We start from the raw sequence: 10,137 nt of genomic DNA, 5'->3' as shown, positions 1-10,137 counted from the left end.
AAGTTAGCTGCATCTTGCCTATAAACACACACAAACACACGCTCTTTATATTTAGATAGATAGATAGATAGATAGATAGATAGATAGATAGATAGATAGATACTTTATTGATCCCCAGGGGAAATCCAAGGTCTCAGCAGCATACATACAACACAAACACATTCTTTAACAGCACAAAGAGTAATTAAAGTATATAATATAAAAACACAACTAAGCAGTAAGGACAGTAGAAGATAAAGAATATGCTAAATATACTAAAATACAAATTATACTAACACTTAATACAATATGTAAAAATATACTAAAATACAAATTACAAAAATAAAAATTATACTAACACTTAATCTAAATCAATTCTAAAAACAGTATCCACATAGTGGTGATTAATGAATCAGAGGCGCTTGCAATGACTGAAGCAGGGACTGAGCCTGTGATTCTCTGTGCATAGTAAGGTATGGTAAGGTGCTCTAAGGTGCTCTGTGTGAATGAGTGTCATGGTGGTAGTGCAATGATGATAGTGGTCATGGTGATAGTGCAAATGAGTAAGTCAACAGTGCAACAATGCGAAAATAAAGTAAAGTAAAGTCTATATATCTATATATTTAACTATTTAAGAAAATGTATAAGTGTGGCCACAGTTCTGCTGTGGCATGGAGGGGAGGGGTTATGCATATGTGCTAATGTGCTAATATAGCACGCAAACAGTGAGGCATAAAGACAGTGGTACAAGTGGCTAGTGGACAGACAGTACCAAACATGTAGGGGGTGAAGAGGCAGACAGACTATGCAGAGAAGTCTATCTCTCCTCTTCCCTTAAGTGAGGCATTGAACAGTTCAATGGCCCTGGGGACAAATTATTTTCTCAGTCTGTCAGTTGTTTACCTTTTACCAATTTACCTTGTTATGAATATTAAGAAAATGCATTAAATGTTATTACAGTTTTTCTTGATTTAATGCATGTGTCAACTCTGACATCACATTTTCAAAACAATTAACACTCAGGTCTAAACAACAGCACTCTGGCCAAAATTACACATTTTGCTTGCAAAAGGCTCTTACTCTCTCAAAACATTTAAAACATGCAGCAAAAGCAAAATTTGCCTTCAAACAACACATCTTGTAGTCAAATCACTGTGTGATTTCAATCAATCGTTAACAATCATTGTTTTCCTTTTGTTTAGCACAGGGAAACCAATAGAGTTTGGAGTCTTTGAATGACATCTGTATTAGCTGTTTTGCAAAAGTGTGTGAAAAATGTGTGTACCCAATGAAAATGTGTGAGCACATTTGCAAGAGATGACTTCTGTGCAAAGAAGATGTTACAGTAATGAAGACCAAGTGGATCTAAGTTTCTTTAAGCAGGTCAAAACAATTGAGAAAACTGTAAAATGATGAATGAAGTGTAACTGAATAAATGAAAAAGATTTTAGACCAATAGTGATATAACATTGGGGCATTTGTCGGCAACCCGCCAGCGAACCGCCAGGAAAAAGATGAGCAAGACGCCAGTGGACCACCAGATCTGCCCCATTAGTCCGCCAGCCTCTAATATCTGGGTAGTTCTGTGGCATAAGGCATAAATTCCCATAGTTACCAAGCTGGGATTCACTAAACCACACTAATTTAACAGAACTCTAACTCAAATGTGTGTTATTTGATCTTTCATCCACTAGATGGCGGGCAAGGATAGGACCGAACCATCAATTCAACAGTCCAGTGTTATGGTAAACAGGAAAATAATTACCGGTATGTTGCAGTAACCAATATGTTTGGGTTGTCACTGATGTCACACCTCAGGCGCGTCCTCGCCGCGTCCTACTGGCGGCCGCTATACTCTTTCACACGAATTTTACTGTAACTTATTCATGCTCATATTACACTCCTGCCCTCCCGTTATTACATGTTTTTTTTCATTTCTGACGCTAACTTGAGTGTGTATTAACAGACGTGTGCACATATAGCCTACTGTTGAAATCGCATTTCACCTGCATTTCATTCATTCTTCCAATGTGAAACTCTGTTTAAAACAGATAGCAATAACATGCTTGCCGACTTCGTTATAATGGTGATTCATGAACAATGTCGGTTGTAAATGCTGACAAGTTCTTTGGAGAGGGTTAAAAGAAGTGTTAAAAGAAGTTCACTTCTTACCGCCAAGGTAGCTCTTCCTGGTTAGGGAGGCATGCTCCCGTCCCGGGACATACGCTTTGGGTGTGTTCGCAAGTGTCGTGGTTTCACCCATGCAAAATCAATTAGCTGTCTGAAACGGTTGTTGTGATATGTAATTGTTAATGCTGTTGTGAAGGCCTGATGTTTGAAATAGTCTTGTAACGATAAAATTGTGTTTATGGTTGGTTTGGGCTGATCCAATTTGGGGGATGTTCAGTCACCCTTTAAAAGAGAGAAGGTTTCATTTGTGGATAAACTTTTTGAATGGGAGAGATGTTAATCCCAATGCCCCTGTTGTGATGTGCCCTCAGCTGTGTGAGGTATTCGTTATTCATTTTATTTGTGATGTATGTATTTATTTTGTAGTGGCTGCCCATAAACATATTTGTTTTGCAAATATTTCTTCTTTTTATATGTTGGATATACTCTCTACTTTTTGCACTGGGGTACCTCAAAAACCCTGGTCGTGGATTAATAAACTGCAAAATGCCATTTTGACCACATATTGCCTCTTTGTGCCAACCCATAAGACCCTTGACATACTACCTCTTAACAGTCACAGATTGAGGGAATCACATTAGGCCTATGAAAGAAAGTAAATTTTCACTCTGAGATATACTAAGTTGTCCTATGTGGGACACCTAGCTCCAGTGGGTTCCCCAAAGTAATGAATGCCAGTGAAACTATGGGAAGCCAAAGCTGTAGGGTCCTGTCATCAAAATTGGATGTGGATTTTATATGTTGTCCTCACATTGTAGCCTAATATAACCTACTACAGAAGTCAAAAAAGCAAAAAATGTCCCACATTAGGGCAATCCACCAGTTGGCTGTTCCTTTTGTTACGTCCTTTGTGTGACAATATGCAGACAAGACTGCAGAGTGTAGAATTTTAAGAATGTCCTTTATAGTGACAGTTGTAGGTATTCATTCCTACTAAAATGTTTTTTTTTCCCTATTTACACTGTTTCTCTATAAAGGCCAATAAAGTAAATTGTATTGTACTGTACTGTACTGTACTGTATTGTGTTATATTGTATTGTATAGAGAAACAGTGTAAATATCAGTAGGCCTAATGAACCTCTTCAATATGTTTTTTTCCTTTTCCTCTTTGTCCTTCATTCTTATAATTTCAGAAAGGTTTTGGTGGTGCCCTTGCAAGTGCTCATTCCCCTTTATGCCTGCAAAGGTAGAAATGAGGGAATACAAAGAAGTAAAATGTTGTTTATCAAACATTTCTTATATTGAGATGTAGAGATGTAGAGTGCCTGGTTGTGAGGATACAAGATATTGAAGTCGAAGGATTAACGCAGCATGTTCTTCTTTGGCTCTCTGCTGTTTATTGACAGGCATAGACGACAGGTATATAAAAGGCTTTAAACCCACTCAAGGGATTTGCCAGGTAGCCTCCTACTGCTACCGCTGTTTGCAGGGCAGCCACTTCTGCAGTCCCTGCGGTCTGCTCCTCTGCAGTGACCAGGTCAGCACTACTCCTCTTCATGAGGACAGAACATCTCCATTGGTGTGAAGATGCCCAGCTCAATGACAGTTCTGGTGGCAGTGGTTGAGAGATTTCTCCAGAGCGTCCATGATGGGGTCTGTCTCAGCTGATGGTGGTAGTGTTGATGGCACCTTAGAGGCCTCTCTGGAGAAGACAACAGTGATGCTGCAGGCTCCTGGCCCATGGTCACTCTCTGCTAGTGTAACAGTGATGATTTAGTTTCTTCCACTTGCACCCATTTTGAGTTGTTAACTTACACACTTAAGCCAACAGTTGGCTAAGTGCCAACCTAGTGCGGTGGTTTTCACTGCAGCAAGTTGGGAGCAAGTTGGGGGCAGCAGCAAGTTGGAAGGAAAAATAAAAGCAAAAAATAAATACATTTAAAAAAAAAATACCTATCATTATGTTTTGTGCTGTTGTAAAATACCATTATACAAATTATGTCACATATCTCAACATTATATTATATTTCTGATTGGCTGGTATTCAAACACCTTCATCATCAGGTAAACTGTCAGTGTAGCCCTGGTAAAGTCCCCACCTCTTCAGCCGACCAGCCACTGAAGCTCATTGCCAGCTGAACTTGCACAAGGTAGGTCTCAAATGGCCCTCCTGTACTGTAGCGGGGCATCTTCATGGACTCTCAGCAAATTGTCTTTTTTGTCGCAGTGGTGGGACTCTGTTGACTGGTTGTCACATCACCGGCCTCTAGTGACCACCTGAGCAGCTGCCTATTTTGGTCGGTGTGCGCATTCAATGGTTCCTGCTTCCCCAACAGCGCTGTAACTCAACAAGTAGATTGCTCGAACGTCGTCATCTCTCCGTCCAACTTCAGACACCAGAGTAATGAAAAGAGACACACGGAGGACTGACAAGACTGACACTCTCTGCCGGTTTATTAATGAAAGAAGCTGCAGTGTAGGTGCTGGATTGGGTGACTTGCTTCCCGTCAGTCGTCCAATATTGGGAACTTCATTAAGACTCTTGAAATAATGGCCTTCACTGGTGCCACACCCCACTGCAGATCTTCAATGGTCATCTCCTCCCATCCTTTCCATCCCACTTTTGAGACTTAGTGTAGCAAAAGGAGCCAGGTTGAGGCTTTTCTTTGACTCTGCAAGTCAGAAGTGATAAAGATGGATCAAAGCTTACAGGAGGTCATGTGGTCATTGGTACAGCAAGAAAGTAGCTCATTCCAGGGCAAAACAGTGATTGAGGTATACAGCAACAAGACTAGAGCATATAATACAGGTCTGTGTGGGTCTTATTTCAAGGCAGCAAGCAGAAATATTGGGTAATGGTATAGCTGTAGTAGGAAAGAAGGTATTTTATTTTGGATATTATAAAATAAAATCTAAAATTCAACATTTCACATAAAAGTCAACATGAATCACTCTTGCTTACGCATGAACAGTATTATGGAATGGAACTACAATCACAATGCACACATATACAATAGCAAACCTTGTTTGCTACATTGCCCCCACCTGACCAATCAATTAGGCATTCCAAAGTTGCTCACTGACGTTAATGTTTTCACTGACGTTGAGAGTGTTCCATTCTGGTCTTTAAAGCATACACATACAAGGAAGCGGTCAACCCACTTGCACACTACAGTCTATAAGGTGGTAGTGGTACTATTGCATGATTTAGATTTATTTGTGTGAGGTTTTGCTGTCCTCGGACACTTTAGACAAATCAGTCCTCAACATCTGATAGTGATTTTTCACACAGAGTTCAGGAAGTTACTGTGTACCGAGACAGTGAGCATTTTGTTTACTGCAGATCAGCACCCAAATGTGTAAGAGTACTATTAACCTGATGTTAACCCTGATATTGATTGTCTCACTACACCCCAGAGAATAAAAAGGAAGTATTTTTACCCCCATTCTTTAATGGCCAAAGTGTGCTTATTGTTAAGTGTAACACTAGAGATGATGTCACCTCCCTCTTAGTCTGAATGTCAGCCTGCACCTAAGCAGCGCACTCTTTCCTCCAATTGTGTGTGTGTGGTGATTAATCTCAAGACTCCGTGCTATAACAACTGATTTGCTGATTAGGAAGACGAAGGCTAATTGAGCATGGACATTATCAACAGGTGTGTCTGAGACTGATGCTAGGTCGTGTCGTGTCATGTCCTAAGTAGAGTGACCACAGCCATGGCACTGAAAATGAGGACACTTGTGCCCAAAAGTTAGGACAAAGGTCCAAAAGTGAGGACACACACGGAATCGGGGGAACATTAGAGGGGAATAACATTACAAAAGAAACCGTTGTGCTTTTTTCACTGTAGTCTACAATTTCAATTTCCAACATTTGCATACAAGGCAACTTTTTGTTATAACAACATAGTGACGTAGTTTTTGTTTGTGTGTAACAAACCCACCTTTATGACACAATACCTTTTTAGTCACTTAAGAACTTAGTGACCTCTGCAGCTGTGGTTATCATCCGTTATTGCTGCTGGAACAAAAAACGATGCCACAGAGGATTGCCTGGCAGATCTAGCTTTCTCCTTGCACCTGTCTGTGAAAGCTTGTGCCTGCCCCCTGGAACTGACATCAATGCCTGTTTAGCACAGTTTACAAAATGCATGGTATGCATCTGTCCATCTAAAACATCTTTCATTTCGGCATATGCAACTTGCTCAACTAGTGCAGCAACGGTATTAATTCATTCAATCACGAGGGGCGTTGTTCGACTACTTTGCAAAAAGGAAATCAGAGTTTTGTGATGTTCCGTGCTACGGTGGTGGCAGAGGGTCAGAAATTATGACATGTAACAGCGGTGAGTGAGTACAGGCCTTGAAATGTGTGCCCATGAAATGCGGACAGGTGGCCACTCATGCCAAAAATCCCGTCAAAAATATCCAAAAAGGAGGACACACCCTCTCCGGACAGAGGGCTCAAAAACCGGACTGTCTGGACGAAATCCGGACGGATGGCCACCCTAGTCCTAAGCCACCTCCAAGCTGCTGGGGCTGCTGTGGTGGGGTAGCCTCACGGTGCCTGTGAATGAAACATGGGGGAGACCAGGCATCTGAAACCTGACTATCCCTGCTGCTCTGGAAACAGCTTCATGGCTACTTTGCACACTACTGGTATCATCCTAACCATCTTCATGAGAGGGTCATCTTCTAATACTTCTCGATTAACACAAGTAAACAAAAGGCAGCCAACAAGTGCTCAGTGTGTATGGGAACACTTACAGGACTGTTTTAAAACCATTCCCAGTGTCTAATCTGGTGGTTGAGAGAATGCCAAGAGTGCGAAATGCTGTCATCACAGCAAAAGTTGGCTGCTTTGAATAGCCTAAAATAGAACAGATTGAATGTGTGACTTCCAGGGAGTTCTTTGTCAAAACTAACTCACACACACACACATTTACAGTATGCCTTGGGTGTTCCCATTTCTGAAGTAATTAAAACAAAAAAAATATTCTTCTCCCTGTGAGGTTCACAGAGACGCAAGCTGGCTTAGCTTGTCAGTCAGGCCCTGGCTCATCATCTCTGTCATGTATACAGGTCTCTAGAAAAGTCTATTGTTACTGAGGAGGTGACAGATGTCAGACAGGCCAAACTGAATCAGATCATAGAAAAAATATGCAAAAACATCCACACATACATACACTCACACACACCCACACACAAACACACACACACACACACACTCACACATGCGCGCGCACACACACACACACACACACACACACACACATTGCTTGTCTTTTCTACAGTCTGCATTTATGCGTACATTTAACTTTTCTGTAAATAACATGAATCTTATTTGCATTGTGTAGGCATGTATTGGGTGAATACATCGTAATTGACGTTTCATATTGGGTTTTTACTGTAAAGCTGCCATCATGTGCCATGGTATTTATTATTAAGTTTTATCATTGGCCCTTGCTTGACACAGAAAAATGTAAATTCATCTTCAGCTATGTAGGCCTACTTCTTTGTGCTGTGGTCAGAATTTGGAGGATGACCATAGTGTCAATAATGCTCGATAATGTCAATAATGTTTGCTGTGGTCAATTAGTCTCAGTATTAGAATTAATAAGAACTGTGATTGATAAGAATTGTGAATTGTCAACAACTGTGTGAATGAGCCCACATTTCAAAGCCTTATGGCTTTATCATCATATAGATGAGCTTGGTGTGTATCCTCTGTGCACACAATAGCAGGAAAGACTGTGACTCAGAGGTGCTCAGAATCTCAGAAGAAGAGGGAGGTAATGTCAAGTAAAACATGACTGTATGTTTGGCCAAAAACACTTTCACTTTGCTCTCTTCTGAGTATTAAACAATACATTTCATCGCTGGGGTCATATAAAAAGCCTAAACGTGCATGCACGCGTGCGCACACACACACGCACACGCACACATACACACACACACTTATTTACAGGTGCCTTGGGTGTTGGCATTTCTGAGAAAAACAAACACAGTCTGATTGGCAGGTTTATACATGGATATAACGGTGATGTCTTTAAACATTAATGTCTTTTTGAGCTGGAACTGTAATTGTGGAGACAGACAATATTTTGCTTAATGTTTCAAACACAGCCATAATTGCCACATGCAAGTCAATCTTACACAATGTAATGCTTACATTAAAGATGAGTGCAATGGTTTAAAAATCAATATGAAATACCTATTCAAATGACCTACCACATAATTTGAGCTAGGCTAGTAATTATGCAATATATCAACAATCCAATGAATATAAATTCCTAGTCATTATATTGTGAGTGGGGTTGTGTGTGTGTGTGTGTGTGGTGGGTTGGGGGGGGGGGGGGGGTCTAGGATCCGCCCTGAGCTGGAGCCAGTGAGTTCATATAAAAATGGTCCAGTAGTCTACCTTTCCAAAATAGTAGAGGAGAGAAGTGCGCTTACAATCTATCGCTACTTGACTGTCATACGGGATAATTTGCGCCGATATGCGTTGATTTGCGGTCAGTAGCAAAACTGCGTTATGCAAACCTGTTCGCGAACTTGCCGTTTCCACTATCTTTGATAATTTGTCATACTTCCTTGGATCTGCAATGGCAAATGGATGTGTCCAAATTGTCGGCTGCATGTCAGCGTCTGCGGGACTTATCTGCCTGATGGTAGCAACTTATGCGAGCGAGTGGAAAATCCTCAGCCACTCAACAGAGGGTATGGTGAAGTCAGTAGTGGTCCGCATCGGGCTGTGGATGGCGTGCTCAGTGCCCGTCTCCAAGAGATGGGAATGCACTGTGTATGACTCAGTTCTCCATGTACCGTGTAAGTGTTTTAACCTATGCTTACTGCTACGTTTGAAAGTAACCTTGATTCTCTCTGGTTTAGTCATGTCAACCTCATCATTCCCTAAAACACTCTATCCTCTCACTGCTTTCTCCCAAACTGGTTTTCTTTTTCGCCCCCCCCCCCCCCCAAAAAAAAGCAATAGACACTCTCCTACCACTTCAAAAACGTTTGCCTTGTTTGATCCCAACCCGTTTTGCCTCAATACCCTAACCTGCTTCCATCTAACTCTCAGAACGCTGATTTTCACTCTCTAAATGGATTCATCCATCCCAGAAAATTGCATTCCCTCCCAAATAACTGTAGAATCAGGTCAACTGATTTTAACATTTAGCATTTAATCCCTGCAGTGGACATCCAAGTGACCAGAGCCATTATGATCATCAGCATCATTCTATCAGCGTGTGGCCTGGCAGTGGTTGTATTGGGCATGAAATACACACTGTGCCTAGACAAAGACAAGCATGTGAAAAACAAGGTGGCATTTGTTGGAGGGATCCTTATCACTGTGGCAGGTAGCATGACATCTTACATTTCATCAGATTTCTGAAATGCCATTTAGATGCTCAATTTTCTAGCTCACTAGGCATTGGTGAGATGATATCTGTGAAAAATAATGCAAATTCATTCATTACCATTTCCATGGTTCTGATAGTATCTCTGTAGTGTTGTTATCGTAGTTAACTTATCTGAATCTGTCTTTCTGAATTATCATCTGACATCACTACAGAACATTACAGGTCTTTGGTATTTTTGGTATTGAGCTCATGTGCTTTGAAAGTGACATGATAGAAGCTTGTGAGTGAAACAGTGAATTACAGTCAACGAATACATTCTTTCCTCCACTATTTTACAGGTGTCTGTTCCTTGGGAATAGTGTCTTGGTATGCCCATGCTGTGGTCAACACACAGAAACCCAGGTAGAAAATTATTGCATTTTACCCATGTTTAACTGTAATTTCAGTGTCTATCATTATATTCCTCTTAAAGGCCAATGTGTTTCCATATTTTGGGAGATGTACACGCATCTATGAGATAGAAATTGTGCTGAATGTTTGAGTCACTGACTAACTTCCTGTGTGTTATGCCACAGACCCTTCCTGGGCAAGTGCCTGTTTCTGGGTTGGGGTGGAGCTCTGCTGTCCATCATGGGAGGTGTGCTCCTCTCATGCTGTGGCTT

The sequence above is a fragment of the Alosa pseudoharengus genome, unplaced genomic scaffold (genome assembly GCF_046254945.1).
Source record: "Alosa pseudoharengus isolate Yale_2024_CS ecotype anadromous, Long Island Sound unplaced genomic scaffold, YU_APseudo_1.1 YU_APseudo_1.1_scf_11, whole genome shotgun sequence".
Taxonomy (NCBI): Eukaryota; Metazoa; Chordata; class Actinopteri; order Clupeiformes; family Clupeidae; genus Alosa; species Alosa pseudoharengus.
This window is presented reverse-complemented; position numbering follows the sequence as displayed.